This window comes from Triticum aestivum, chromosome 1B, assembly GCF_018294505.1.
Source record: "Triticum aestivum cultivar Chinese Spring chromosome 1B, IWGSC CS RefSeq v2.1, whole genome shotgun sequence".
Lineage (NCBI taxonomy): Eukaryota > Viridiplantae > Streptophyta > Magnoliopsida > Poales > Poaceae > Triticum > Triticum aestivum.
This window is the reverse complement of record NC_057795.1, coordinates 54,734,252-54,746,150: the sequence shown is the minus strand read 5'-3', so window position 1 is coordinate 54,746,150 and position 11,899 is coordinate 54,734,252. Positions and strand designations below refer to the sequence as shown.

General features: G+C 46.7%; 2 long non-coding RNA genes across 16 annotated transcripts; one reads left to right on the top strand and one right to left on the bottom strand.

The window, feature by feature from the left end:
• Positions 1–302: 302 nt before the first annotated feature.
• LOC123086410 (uncharacterized) lies at positions 303–4,154 on the bottom strand. The gene is made up of 6 exons (XR_006440826.1): positions 4,012–4,154; positions 3,341–3,619; positions 3,149–3,243; positions 2,382–2,922; positions 1,581–1,675; positions 303–747 (listed from the first exon to the last, which is right to left on the bottom strand). It is a non-coding gene; the product is annotated as an uncharacterized lncRNA (long non-coding RNA).
• Positions 4,155–8,038: 3,884 nt separating this feature from the next.
• On the top strand, positions 8,039–11,660 carry LOC123106250 (uncharacterized). Of its 15 annotated transcripts, XR_006451280.1 has the most exons (7): positions 8,039–8,166; positions 8,242–9,020; positions 9,110–9,191; positions 9,273–9,609; positions 9,727–10,262; positions 10,677–10,778; positions 10,948–11,660. It is a non-coding gene; the product is annotated as an uncharacterized lncRNA (long non-coding RNA). The 15 variants fall into 15 exon arrangements; XR_006451277.1 differs by having other exon boundaries at positions 8,242–8,347; positions 8,939–9,020; positions 9,727–11,660; XR_006451286.1 differs by having other exon boundaries at positions 10,108–10,262; positions 10,685–11,660.
• Positions 11,661–11,899: the final 239 nt, after the last annotated feature.

Genomic DNA, 11,899 nt, shown 5'->3' with positions numbered 1-11,899 from the left:
ACATAGTTTATGATGTGATAAACATCTCTAACAGACATTTAAGTGTGTAGGTTCCAGAACGTGATACTTTTACACTGTCAACAACATAGTAAAAATCGTTGGCCATAGCTTGCGGCACTTGCAGGTAGGAGAGGAGGATGAAGAAGTGGATGGGGCAATGGTGCGGGTGCGGCCAACATCGATGATGATCTGGTGATTCACGAAGGAGGCAAAGGCAGCATGGGAAGGGCAGATGACTTAGGAGAAACACATGGGTGGGGGTGGGATAGGAGGCATTTGACAAAAATGGCACACATTTCCTTTCATAGTACACTTTTCTTTGTCCTTGACAAAAAAGGCACATGTTTGATATATAGTTGGATAAAATGACACAACTGAGTTCTCCCTCTATTTTGAGATGTGGGACCACCCTCTATATTTTTTTGAACACTTTTGCACTTTGTCAATTCCTTTACACTGGCTTAGTATGGTTCGATCAGAGGCCATCGTAATCGATTGAAGCGCAGGTGTTGCTGTGGCCTTTCCCGGCGCTCCGCCCGCCCCACACACTGCTACGTCGCCCCAAGTCACATTTCTTTGAACAATTTTGCACTTTGTCAATTTCTTTACACTCGCTTAGTATGGTTCGATCAGAGGCCATCGTAAGTGATTGAAGCGCAGGTGTTGTTGTGGCCTTTCCCGACGCGCCGCCCGCCCCACACACTGCTACGTCGCCCCAAGTCTTCTCCTGTGTCTCCAAAACAATTGCTGCCAAAATTTGGATTGCATCAAAGACAAAACACTTCAACCATACAATGCTACAGGCAGCAGCTACAACCAACCATTGTTCACAGCAAAGCAGCCAAAGAAAAACATCAAGTCAACTATTGCAAAACAGTAGAGGTAAAAAAAGGTAAAAAATAGTTGTCACGCCGAGAAGCCACTGTGCAGCTCCTCTCTTCACTACCATTCTGCTCATAAATTGTCTTTGCCCCTCTACTCTACAGTCAAAATAAAGTAGAGAGCTTTGCTGGGAATAAGAGAAGCTTACGATCTTTGCTTCTGAAGAAAAAACTCGATGCCCTTCACAATTGCATATGTGCAGTTTACAGTAAAGCGAAAACTTAGTTATAACTACCATGAAGAAAACCACAATCAATAGATAAGCTAACAATGCAGCTATGAAAAAATCATGGACCCTTTTCAAGTTGAAAGTAGTAGTTCTACGCTGCAACATCTAGTGGCTTCAGAAATTATTTGAAGTTTTACATATATGATCCACTTCAAATAATTTAAGAAATAAAAGCCTGATTCTGTCTTCAACACTTTAAAATTCTCACCCTAGCTCACCGTATCATTATTTCTTACTGCACTTACGGGCAGGCTAGATGTATATGATGGTACATGCATGCTATACATACCATTCACCTAACAAAGTATAGAAAGTCATCTTAGAAGTTTATTCCGCCAAGCACAAATACTGTATGATGAATCAGATGCCACAATTTTATTTGATTAGGGGGTTACCTCTAGAAATAGCAGCACATAAGAAGATAACTGCCTATGCCAGTTATGAAGAAATTCAGCTGCTGTGACATTACCTATTGAGCATGACCAACGTTGCCTACGTTCACCTCAACTTGTTGGCCACCATGTCGGACGATGGCCCATAGACGACCCTCACCTTCAACTCTATCTGCAGAAAATCAACTTGGTGGGTAGAGGTAGCAACTGGACAAATGGAAAAATAGCAGCAGACAGTAGAATGGTAACAGAGGTATTGAAGCAAACTGTACAAAGAGTTGCAAACCCATCCAGATGAAGTAGTCTATAAGTAGTTGCAGATTGTACCGAGCTGGCCTTAAAATTGAAACCAAAAGCAGACAAACAATTTCTTTCAGAAGGAAAAGAAATCACTATTATAACTGACTTCATGACATTTATAAAAAAGAAGTGAAAAGAAAATAAAGTTACTGCTGAATAAGATAAGATATCTACAAATTTAACAGTACCGGCACTACATGTAAGGCCACATTAATTCATTGATACGAACGTTCAGCATTTCCTACGAAAATGTCTAAAGCAGTAAAGCTTATAGCATGAAAGCTGAACATTGGATTAAAACAATGATGTGAAAACAACATTTTTCCGCTAGATCCATAACCGCAGAAAAACATCCAATTGATTGTATCATTACTTCAATGAACTAAATGAGAAGTACTATTACTTAAGAAGTCCATATAATCAAGATGAAAGCATGTACAGCTAACATTTTTGTGACCAAAACCAATAAAGCGTCAACATTTCCCGGATCCATAGACACAAGAACATACTGGACTGATACCCACTTTAGTGTGGCATTTGCAAGATATTCAGCAAAAAGGACCATAAAGAGAGCTTACCCATTCCACCTCTAGACAGTACAGTCAGATCTTTAGCTTAAGCTTAATATCTGAACTGCAAGTGTAAACACGACACTCATGATAACAGATGAACATGTCAACCTACTTGCCTAGAACCAATACAGAATTGACATATACCATCGACTCTATTTTGTACTGATGATCCAGACACTAAAACCTGAAAAGTAGTACATTTAACTAAAGTTTAGGGTTGCATGAGCAATAATAAGAACAAGCCTGACACCTTGAGGATTCCCATGTGTCTACAGTAATACATATAAATGAAGCACTCTAGTGTGAAAACTAAAAAAGATAAATTGAATCTCAAATTCTTTGTGTCTTGACATCAGGAAAGGAAACTAAGCAATGATGAGGTCGGATATAAGAATTCAATATAGAAAGCATCATTGTTGTAAGTCCGTTTATTGTAACAATTAGGCTAATGCGCAGGATCAATCAGCTAAAACTCGCAGTCGAGGGCCTACTTGACCAGCTTTCCAGCAAGCGTCGCGTCCTGGATGCGCGGCTTGGCGAGGTAGTACTGTCACAAGTTGAGCGGTTAATTAGAATTTTATGAAACAATAAGAGATAGAACAGTCTCTGTATAATTATTCAAGGAAAGTTTGTTGAGCAGTTAATACAGACGACACATCAAACTACAATGCATCCACAGTATATGACAACCAAAGACATTCGCATAATCTAGAAGACAGCTATGATATCATATTGATGAAGAAGGGAAGAAAACATAGGAAATCTAAACTCACATCATTATACTGTTTAGGCTTCGCTTCCTTCTTTCTACCACGTCCTTTTTTCAGCTCTTCTACAGGTTCAGCTTCTTCCACTTCAACAACTTTCTCTGACAGATAACACCACCAATGTCAGCAACCAAGATGAAAATAAGCAAAACATAGTTCAACACATAGTGAGAGACATAGCCAAGGTACATTTGTGACCTGATCAATCTTTTCAAGTAGTGTGTCTTTGTGAGCAGATCGTCCAACTTGCCTTCAGATCAAAAGCCTCCTACCTTGCAGCTTCTCTTCCCGACCTCCTCTTCTGCCTCTACCTTGCGGTGGGTCTGACACCAACATAGAGATGGGGAGTGGCACGAGGCGGAGCTGCAGGGCTGCCTTCCTGGGTCGGACGCTTGGTGTGGGTGCCCGCCTCAGCCTACCTGCTTTTCCCCTACCATTGATGATATTTCTCCCGACGACCGCGGCGAAACCATCGATCTGCCAAGACAAACATAAACTGATAATCTGAACTTTGTACCAATTACTCACTGATAAACACAACGTACCAGATGGCAATGCCATCCAGAAAAATCATTCGCCTTCATGCACGTGCAATGCAGTTCATAACTGCGATTTATCCCCCGTCATATGCTCCAAGGCATAATATTACGTTTAGACTAAAAGGACATGCAACTTTGTTTTCATCAAGGAACTGAATGATGTCAATTGCAGACCGCACGTTTCTTCGGTTCAAGAACAACTAACACCAAGGGAGTTCAGCAAAGATTCTACATGACATTATCAAAAGATCAGTCCTAGCTTTTTCAAGCGGAACAAATACGGATATTGTAGGAAAAAGGTTCAGTAACAAAAAGAGGTTGTATTTTTACCTTGGAAAATTGGGGTCCTATATGAGCATCAATTGTGTTGAACGGATCATGGAACAAAATAGTTGTCAGCATACATCACAATGCTCGAGCTATCTGAATCCTTTGTTTCTGCCTGCCACTAAGGGCATCTCCAGCCGTTCGGCCCCCCAGGGCGCCTAAATAGAGCGGCCTGGGGGCGTGCTGGCGCTAGTTCGGCCCCTGGGGGCGACCTAGCTCCCAGTCACGCCCCCACGTGCCGGCCCCAGGATGCGGGAAATTCAAACTTGGTCGTTCCCGCTCTCAAAAGACGCCGCAAATCCGGCGATCGGACGTAGTCTGGCGTTACAAAAAACAGAGCGCCGCCATGCGCGGTGATTCACTCGGCGGGGTCGGCTCCAGGCGTTGGCGGAGTCGGCGTGCGCAGGGCTGCGTCGGCGCGGCTTCGGCACTGCTGGGCGGCGATGTAGAGGCGTCGTTCGGGCTTGGCATCCGTGTGGTCGTGGGCGTCGTCGGCGTCGTCGATGTTGCCGTTGGCAGCTCGTTCAGGATGAGGCCGCGCTGCACCAGGTACCACGCCTTGAGCTTCTCGTCGTTGCTCTGGAGCATGTCCGCCCCGCCCATCAGAAAAGCCATGTCGGTGTTTCTCTTCTTCGCGGCGACGTTCGTCCGGAGCAGGTCGAGCTTGATGGCGTTGTTCTTCATTAGCGACGACCACCGCGCCTCGTTCTTCTCTTCGCGTAGGACGGCCCGGGCCTGGGCGTCGGTGAGGCAATGCTCGATGGACTCCTGCACTCGCGCGGTTGCCGCGTCGGCGCTTTTCCCCTTCTTTGCCAATTTGTGGCCGTCCGGCCGTCCCTCTGACGCGCCCGGAGTCGCCGCGTCCGGCTTGTATGTCTCTTTGGCCTTGTCGAGGGCACGTCGGACTTCCGCCCACTTCTCGCACTTGTCAATGCGCTTGTAGACGTGGAGGTGCTTGAAGTCGGCGTCTTGGTTATCGCCCCGATACATGGCGAACATACGCAGCAGCTGCACGGAGGGACAAATAGTTGGCGGGTGACGGGCGTAGGGGACGAAGATATGCGGGCGAACGGCGTGCGTACCTGATCCTCAACGCTGGCGCCGCTCTCCGGGCGAGCCGCGAGCTCCTCGACGATTCCATGTCATTTGTTGCACGCCAACTGGATACGCCCCCAATGGTTCGCCGTCGCCTTGGAGCCGTGCTGCATGTAGACGCCTTTGAAGTAGGGGTCGACGAGCTTCCGCTCGTCGAACTCGGCCTTGATGCGGTCCCAGTACGTCTCCAAGCTCTGGTTCGCGCCGGTGGTCGGGTCGAGGCAGACGACTTTCCATGCTTCGGCGAGGCATTCCTCCTCCTTGGACGCCCACTTGATGCGCGGTTCGCCTGACCTAGCCGCCCGCTTCTTCTTCTTCTGGCGCCCCTTCGTCGGAACAGGAGCCGGCTCCTCCTCCTCCTCCTCCTCCTCGTCCTCCTCCTCCTCGGGTTCCCGCTCGTCGTCGCCGTAGACGTAGCCGAGCTCGGCCACCATGTCGCCGCTGAGGTCCACTACCTCGTCCTGGGTGGCGAACCCGGGAGACGCGGCGGCCGCGGTCGATCCTGTCGCGATGATGTCGTCCATGTCGGCTCCTGTGTCATCGGCGTCGCCGAGGTGCGAGAAGGGTAGCGGTCCGCGGTAGAGATGGGGCGTCGGTGTGGACATGTAGGCAGCAGGCGGCGAGTAGTTGTATGGAGGGTACCGCACGCCGACGAAGGCGGGCGAGGGCGTGCGCGTAGCGGGGTGACCACGAGGGAAGGTCACGTTTGGGTTGAACCCACCGTGCGCGTCGCCGTCGGTGTAGCCGGGCGACGATGAACCCCATGGAGATCCGGCGCCTTGCTGTCCCCAGGGCGCGTACTGGGCGTGGCTGACGACGGGTGGATTCATCCCCACCTGGTCGACCGATGAGGAAGACGCCGCCGCGCGCGCCGCGTTGTCGCGGGCCTTCTTGGCTATGGCCCTGTTCCGCCTGTCGGCGGTGAATGCTTCGCGCCGCTGAACTTCCACCCTCCACTCGGTGTTCGACAGGCCCGGTGGCTTCGATGGCGGCGTCCTCGGCTTCCTCTGCTTCGGCTGGGCCACGGCGCCAGTCGCGGTTGCCGCCACGCGCGGCATGGCGTGCTTGTTCGGCGGCATGGCGTGCTTCTTCGCGGCGAGCGGGAGGGGGTTTGGCGGGAGAAAGGGAGAGAATGGCGGGAGGAAGGCGAGCGAGCGGGAGAGATGCGAGGGAAAAGCGTCAAGAAACAGCGGGAAAAGGCCCTCGGGTCGCTTCCAGGGCGGGCCCACGCGCCTTTTTCGCTTGTGCCGGCTCCCCAAGCGCCCCCCAGGGCGCCGGGTTCGGCCTGGGTCCGCCGGCACCAGTTTTGGCCCGAGCCGGCGAAAAACGGACTTCTGGGGGCGCGACTGGGGCCTTTTTTTGGCGCCGGCGCGGCAAAATCGCCTGGGGAGGGCCTGTTGGGGGCGCGGCTGGAGATGCCCTAAGAGTGCAGCCTCACTCTCCAATGATTTTGATCTCCAAGTATTTCTTTAGCGAATACCACTCAAGGATCCTGCCATACTTCTCACTCTCCATCTCCTTGCAGAGCAGTATGTTGTCCTGAATTTTGCCGCTCTGTATCCATGCCGTGTGGCTGACATATGTCATTGCTCCGTAAGTCTTGGCCTCTCCTAATAGCTTTGGCACCATACCAAGAATTCAAGTGAGCAAACTTGATTTTCCAGAGCCGACCGTCCCACAGAGTGCAACACGCATGCCTTGCTGAGCTTGAAAATTCAGATCCTTCGGCATTGGTATCTCAGGTGAGCCATCCCAGGAGAAGCACCCATTGCTAACCTCAATTGCAACATTGGAGCTACCACTTGGTAGCCTATGTATATCATCCATCAACAACTCTTCAAGGCATAGGAAACATCTGGATTATCCTGAGATGATAAAGCCAACATAAAGCAGATTGCCATTCTGCAATAATTAAAATCAAGACTCTATCCCAACAAATTACCATGTTGCAAAGAAGAAGAAAATCTGCTGAAATTAAAGCGCCCCTGATCTAGATGGATGAGATGTTGGTGGAGGTACTGGTAGGCCAGCGACGAGTGAGCAGCCAGAGGTGCGTCCTCCATGGCCGTTGTCCATGGCTTGCAGGTGGATTAGAGCGGGGCTGTAGCTGATGGCGCTGGCGACGTACAGCCACGGTGCTGCAGTGAGGGAGACGCGGGTGGAGGCGCAGGCAATGGCGGCCGGGAGCTGCGAAGCCGGTCGTGGCTGTGACCGGAGCTAGGTTTTAGGCTTAAGGAGAGGCCATGGATCGAGGCGAGCTCGAGGGTGCCGAGAGAGAAGGAGTAGAACGGAGATGAAAGAGGGGCAGGCGGGCTGGGGGAGATCACCGGCGTGCCCCTCGTCGGCGCCGGGCGGTCTCCGGCAGGAGGCGCTGAATCGGGCCGTCAGGCGCCGGCCAGCGCAGAGGGGATTTTTTTAGTCGGGGCAGAGGGGAAACTGGGGAAGGATCGCGGGTGGAAAACTAATAAATGCAGGGGGTTTTCTGCAAAAATGAAACGTTATCTGTCAGATTCACTTAAACAGGGACTGCGGCTTCAATTACCAAAAACTACAGGCACTTTTCTGCAAAAAGTACGACGACGTACGAACAGAAGCAGTAACCGCTTCATCTTTACCTACTAACAAACCACGCATCGCTTCTGGTGGTACGTCGCTGGCATTTTTTCACAAAAGTCCCTGTTTTTTACTGATATTCAAGCCGCAGTCCTATTTTAAGTGGTTAATCAGGAAAACGCTTCGTTTTTACACAAAACACCCTACCATTTGGAGTAATCAACCCGCAATCCGAACAGATTTGTAAAAAAAACACGGCCAGAAACTGACCACGAACTCCTCTCCCTCTCTCCCTCTCGCCCACGAACTCCTCGGCACCAACACCACCCGCGCCGCCGGCTTCCGGCGAGCTCCGACGCCGCGCAGCACGCTCCCAAGCCCTCCACGATCCGCGCCTCCCTCCCCTCCTTCCAGATTCTCCGTTCCCGGCCTCTAACGTCCGCTCGCAACCAAACCCCCGTGGCTAGGGTTTCGGGCTGGGCTTCGCCGGCGCGTCTCCGGCGGCCCCAGGTTCGTCCCTCCTTCCTTCTTGGCTGGGATTTTTCACCCCTACACCTCACCATCTCTTCATATCCTCTACTGCAGATGCAGATGGAGCACGCCATGGGAGTTCCCCATCCACCACGGTCACCACCGTCAAGTGCTTCTTCACGGAGATGTGAAGGACGCCAAGGACCTGCAGCTACTCAAGGTTTTATCTTGTCCCCATCCTATCCCCTCCCCTTGCCGCCCCTTCTTCATTGGATGACCAGATGCACAACCACATATGTTTTTTGATTCAGGCTCATAGGGTCTAGATTTGAATGTAAAACTACCTGACTTTACCATTAACAGATTGGAAGCACGATTATCGCTGCAATTTTTTTAGTCATGGCATATTTTCTCTTATATGTGTTTGTTGATGATTAATCATCAAAGGTTATACGCGTGTTTCGTCCCAAGCACAAGTCCTTCTTTCACATATCCCTTTTGTCATATGTCTTCTTGATGCAAAGAGGCTCAGCTTGCTACTGATGGATTGCAGCTTACCAAATTTGATTTGGTTTGGTACAATGGATGTTTGGTATTGATGTTGAAAGAATACTTCACTTTCTGTAATTTCTGATGTTCAGATTATACCGAATGAATGCTACCAGATTCCATATTTGTTCTAGAGATATTATTGATCTTTTCATGCACCAATTGTTCAAGTAGTGTCTTTCTGCTAAAAGCTTTATATTGCCCTGTGTGTCCTTTTGTCCGTACCTTTTTCCAGTAATTTTCTCTGTTAACCTTGGGCCAGCTCATTTGTGTGTGCTTCATGTATATGCTCATGCTTTTGATGCTGCTGGACTTTGGAATGCATCCGCACAGTAACTTTCTGGGTATGACATATTCACTCTTAACTAAGAAATGCTACAGCTGATTCCTGATAATTATCAGTACACAATGTATTAAGTTGCCTTCGCTGTAGGTATGCTTGCATTCAGGTTGTCATTAGTTACGAGATGGTACATCAGTGTCTCCACTCTAGAGATGAATATAATACGCCAAAAGTAAGTGTCTGATCCCAGCTTCTTTTATTGTGGATTGTGGGTACGGTGAGCAATACATTGATTCACAAGTACGTCTTGCAGCACAGAAATTATTCCGTTCAAAGTGAATGACACGGCGTAAATCAAACATGCGCTGAGCCTACTAATGCGACTACCAGTACTGTTGCACTACTAGAACCCAATGGCATGATGGTGCAGCAAATATGGTTTTTTATTAGATAGTTTTCTGCACTGTATATGTGATGAATTCACAAATTTATGATTTTGAGGTACTGGTGAAGGTAGATTCAAATGAGTGATGCAAATTCAGAATTGCATAGGTAGTGCCTACGACTGACTAAGGGTACATGAGTTGGAAGAAAGTCCAAGCAGAAGGAACTCCTGCAGATGCCCAGGCTGCTACTGTGCCTATCTTAAGGTATTGCTTCAGCGGTGGTATTAGTTGTTATTCTTTCCTGATACAGACATGACTCTTTGAGCTCCACCAAGGCATATATAACAAGAAGATAAGCTTGGTTCATTTTTTATCAAGCAGGGGAAATGAAAGGACGATGCGCCGTACATTCTAGATTATTTATCAGTGTTAATCCGTATTAACTAATTTTATAGCCATTGTAATTAGCAATAGAGAAATGTTTGCTGATATTTTTTACCTGCGAGACCATAGTACTTTCTTGTTTTCTTTCTGTAATAAGTGCGAGATACGAGCAATAATAATATATTGGAGTTTATTCATGGATGAAGCGGTTCATCTCAAGATATATAACATTCATGTTTCCCTTCCTAATGTTTCTTTGGTGAAGTCATAACCTATTTATGTTTCAATGGAATTCTGTTCAATTTGCAATTGTTTCCTACTATGCAGGGTGATCTTGACCTGATTTTGCTTTCGAACTGAATTGTGGTAATCAAGCAGGGAGACGAGACGCTGTTGAGCTGTTTTTCGGTAGATTTGAGCTACCTAGAGTTGAGCTAGGCACCAGACGAGCAGAAGCACAAACGTAGGAGGTATCCAACAACGGCAACCGCAACGCCATTCCACTTAAACCTGGAGACCAGAGAAAGGATGCGGTACCACTGCTCTTCTTTCTCCTTACTAAATCTCTGAAAAGGGATGCTCATATAATTACTAATAATTTAGTTGCAAGTCTTCTGTAAGAGCCTTGATGTACTTTATCTCATGGTTTGGGTTGTGAAAGAATTTTGGAAGGACCACAAGGTAGTCTTCAGTTCAGTTTGTCCATTTATAGTGTTGATGTATCTAGCTACTTGTATCTGCTTTCTTTTGTTGTAAAATGAAATAGCATTCTTGCTGATCAATGAAATTAGAAAATCAACAGACTACATTGTTCCTTTTTTTCTTTTCTTTTTCTATCCTTGAAGATATTTAATGATGTGATCTGAAACTTTTAGTTTTGTTCTATTATGCAAAGTTAAGAGTTTTCGGGATAAAATTCTAATTTGGGCCACTCTCTTTTTTACAAGAGTTCTAGGAAAATTTACATTGAAATTTGTCACATGCAAACTGGAGGAAGGGGCAATAAGCAGAGAATTCCCCTCAAGATGTGAACTGCATTGATGCCCTCGGTATGTGTGTTGCTACTGCTGAATGATGCTCCCTTGTCGTTGTTGCTATAGTACGATTTAGTACAGCTTGTCTAAATGGGTTAGAAGAGGGGTTATGAAATGTTTTGTTGGAGTTTAAATATTCTTTCATGTATTAAACTGATAAGTTGTGCACTTTTGCTGCTGTTAGATAAACTGACTACTCTGTACTGTTGGATAGCCATGGTATGTGTTAGTTTTATTTTACCACAAAAGTTTCTTGGGAGTTGGGATATCAGGTGTATTCATTACTTTTCCTATGAATATATTCTATTTTGGTGCACTGTATATCTATCTAATCTATCTATCCAAGTTTTCAAAGAAATTGATGGCGGCGGCTCGGCCGTGTCGTGGTGAATGGCGAAGCTTCGAAACTGAACATGAGAAAGGTGTTGACGCGCGGCTGGGAGACGTACATACTTGAGGAAATATGATTCATAAGGTTTCATATTAACGAAAACTGATAATCTGAACATTTTGTTTATTCCTGGATGACTTTATTCTCCAATATGAATATGTAAGAAAAGATATGACATACATTTGTGTAAATTGATAATGTAGGGTCATCTCGAAACTTTATTATTTTTTCAAGATTGATTTACTTGGTGGTGTTAACTTCCATTTTCTCGAAACAGGACATGTGTTCTATTTCTGAAAAAAGAAGCTTCTCTGTTAGCTAGCATCCCCGACGGTACTTTTAGACTGGATGTAGACCAGTAGGGTCAATTAAAAATTGTTGGCTATAGATGACTTTAAGTTTCTAGCTTTCATAAAATGTAGACGTGTACGTACTCTAACAGTATGTCGTGGTTGATGATGGTCCTATGTACTGGTTGAAATTATCATGTTGGATAATATTGCTTATATGTTGTGGTTGATGGTGGTCCTATGTACTGGTTGAAATTATCATGTTGGATAATATTGCTTTTACTAGCAGTTGCCGTGCTCTTATTATTTTATTTCCACAAATATAATCATGTTTTGCTATTGATGTAATGCTATGTTCCTTGACTGAAATCAAACCCTTTAGTCGCTGATGTGGTGCTCTTATTATTGTTATATTCCTTCACTGAAAGCAAACCTTGTTCATGGCTAACTTATAG